Here is a 3,378-nt window from a genome sequence, read left to right on the forward strand (position 1 = left end):
AAGGGTTAGGTATACAAATATGCTTTGTTCAGGCACCCTTGTTGATAAGGGGTGTCTCCCCATCCCCAGATAGATATTGACTGCCATTAATCCCACTTCCCTTCCCCTCCCCCCCATAGTTTCCCCCACTGTCAGTCCTTTTCTTATAGTATTATGATGGATGTTCAAGGTCCGCTATATGAGTGAGAACATGTGATACTCAGATCTTTGTTTCTGTGAGAGGTCACTCAGTATTATTGACTCTAGTTCCATCCAGGTTGCTGCGAAGTTCATAATTTTGCTCTTTTTTTATGGTTACGTAGTATTCCATCGTGTATATGTACCACATTTTTTAAATCCAGTCCTCTTTTGATGGACAGTATGGTTGATTCCAGGTTCTTGCTATTGTGAACAATGCTGCGGACATCTTATTTTCAAAACCTGATGTTTTTCTCAGGACTGATGAGAACTGCCACAGAGGAAAAAGGGAAGCTTTTCCTGCTTTAATTGTTAGTATTCCTGAGATAGGAGCCACTGTTATAAGAAGGAAGTAAATAGGTTCTCTCAAAGGAAGATTGTTGCTGAATTATGCCTTCTGCCCTGGTCATTAGATGTAAATTTCATATTTTCCAACCTAATGCTTGGCAGCACCAAGATGTTTCAGTAAGTTCATCATAAATCCGACGTTCTCCATTTTCATGAAATAACCTTGTCTCACATTCAATTTCCTTCTCCTTCCTTTCTTGGGCTTCTATTCTTTGCTTTTCTTCAAGCCTTGCCTTGCTTCAATTGCCATATCAGTGTTTCTGATTTTTTTTTTTTTGAGTCGGGGTCTCACTCTGTCACCCAGGCTGGAGGGCAGTAGCATGCTTATGGCCACCACAGCCTCGACCTCCTGGGCTCAAGCGATTCTTCCACCTCAGCCTTCCAAGTAGCTGGAACTACAGGCATGTGCCACCACACCTGGCTAATTTTTTGATTTATTGTAGAGATGAGGTCTTGCCACGTTGCTCAGGCTGGTCTCAAATTCCTGACCTTAGGCAATCCTCTTGCCTCCACCTATTGTTTCTGATTTTTAAGTTGAAAATGTAATCCTTCCAAAGGCTGCAGGATTCATACTCATTCTGATCTTCCAACTTCCTCACTTTTTAAAAATTATAAGCAACTTCTTGGTATCTACGAAGACTGTATTTTCCCTGCTACATATTTTGCACACATTACACCATTCTATTACCCTTCAGTTGAGCAAAAATACTTGTTATTTGGAGAAAAAAATCTCAGTAGTAATTCATTGCTTCTTGTCCCCATAGAAAGGTTTGGTGTGGAAGATGATATTTGCACTATAGCCCATTTTGAAACAATTAATATTGCATTCTCCTCCTAATTCCACCCAGGTCACTGTGAGGCTACACCTTCCATAATTACTGAGGAATGTGAGAATGTAATATTCATCATAGTCTGGACATGACACATAGCCCTGCCCTATGTTGTGCACTCCATTGACATCCCAAGAAATTTTGATTTGGTCCAGATATGAGCATTGAATTGTATCTTCTTGTTATAACTCACAGCATAAAAGGCTGAAATGGATGGATGATGGAAAATCTGCTCAGCCACTAATGTTACACTATTTTTGGAAACCCAGGGAACTGGTCCTCTGTGCTCTCTTCAGTATCACTTAGTAATGTCCAACGACAATGGAAAAATTTCACCCAAAATGGGGTTGTATGGCTTTTTGGCAGCTGATCCTTTTCTTCCCGCATGAGAGGCTGAGAGGTACCATTTCACAGCATGAACCATTCGATCTCTGGGATCATTTTCGTCTCTGATGCTCACAAACAGGTCTGGTTGTGCAAAAAAGTCTGCATATATGTAGAAGAGATCTTCTTTCAAGCATAAATGTTGTAAGAACTACCTTAGTGAGATCTATCCCAAGCCTAACCTGCGACAGGAGGTGCATGATAATCCTCTTGCTCTCCTCTATCGACTCTACCTCTCTGTCATCATCTCTATCATCATGTAAGTCAAAAAAAAGGTCAGCATCATTTGTTCCATTGGACATGGAAGAATTCAGAGATTCTGTAGTATCTGGCAGTTTTAGATTATTTCCCTAGCTCCTTTAGATTATTTCCCTAGCTGCTGTGTGTCAAGACTGAGGCAGATCCAAATGAAACTATTAAGTGCTTTGGGGAGAAGCCATTTTGATAGAATTCATCAGCGTCATTGAATTCATTTTCACTGCTAAAATAAGAGAACTCTGGTACTGTATTTGGAGTCAAGTTGACATGGTGTGGAGAAGTTAGACTGTTACTCGGTGGTGAATGGCCACTGCTTGTATTATTATTATTTGAAGTTGGAGTCTGATGATATCCCAAAGTAGCCAATACAAGTCCAACTGGTAATGAAGATGGATGCTACTCTGACTTACACAAGTGAGACAGTTCTGAAGGTAAGACAGTCTGGGAAGGCATTGTGCTGATCACAAGTTTCAAAGGACTAGTTTGATATATTGCAGCTACAGGATTATTAATATGTATAATTCCATCTGTGAGTTTCTCCGCATTACTCTGGTCTTTAGCAATTTAAAGCAACACAATGTAGTGTTTGTCTCTATCATGCTATTTGTTGTTTCTCTGAGAGTTTCAATTTTCTTTCTCTGTTCATCTTCTTTGCAGTTTTGGTCTGTCATCAAAAAGTTTTAATTGTCCTGTCAAGATTTATAGGTAAGCATCAGCTTCTATACGTTTCTTATCAAAGTCTTGAACACTAGGAACAAATCCTGAATCCAAACCTTGAAGCAGGAGAGTATGTTGAAAAATTGTTTCTTCTAAGGCACGGATCCACTTCTCTTGCTCATCAACATCACAAACCTGGAAATGGAAGGTTTTCTGATCAAAAGTTACTGTGAAACTGCTGTCATTTGCATTGTCTGTGCCAATCACAACTTCTCTGAGTCTAATACATCCTCTGCGAGAGCCTCTCATCATTTTGTCCTTGGAGGTGTAGTAGGAAAGCAACCCTGCATTGTAGTCCAGTACGAACCGATAGTCACGTCAGTCCATTTGCCTGTGGCCCTTCCATGATGGATACCATCTTGGGACAGAATTTATTTATAAGAAATTGTGTATTTATTCTTACATGTTTAAATTTCAGTCATCTTTAAAGTACTCTCTGTTTCATGCAATACACCTATCAAGGCGCTTTTCCCCACTGCTCAGAACAGTTTTTGAACTTGTCAGTTTGGATGCCTTTTAGTGCTTCTGCCAGTTTTTGTTTGTTTGTTTCACCTCTTCCACATCGGCAAAATGTTTCCCTTTGAGAACTTTTTTCATCCTGTGAGTAGGGAGGGTGGGGCATGGGGATCATGCCATTTTTGGTCAAAAACTGCTGAAAACTCTG

The 3,378-nt window shown here is 40.1% G+C and overlaps 1 pseudogene across 1 annotated transcript; it reads right to left on the reverse strand.

The window, feature by feature from the left end:
- Positions 1-613: 613 nt before the first annotated feature.
- LOC103271681 lies at positions 614-3,073 on the reverse strand (annotated as a pseudogene). The gene is made up of 2 exons (XR_002482599.1): positions 1,039-3,073; positions 614-762 (listed from the first exon to the last, which is right to left on the reverse strand). The product of XR_002482599.1 is annotated as an oxysterol-binding protein-related protein 9-like (transcript).
- Between the last annotated feature and the right edge of the window lie 305 nt (positions 3,074-3,378).

Source organism: Carlito syrichta, unplaced genomic scaffold, assembly GCF_000164805.1.
Source record: "Carlito syrichta isolate Samal-C Ts95f unplaced genomic scaffold, Tarsius_syrichta-2.0.1 Scaffold311842, whole genome shotgun sequence".
In the NCBI taxonomy this organism is placed as follows: Eukaryota; Metazoa; Chordata; class Mammalia; order Primates; family Tarsiidae; genus Carlito; species Carlito syrichta.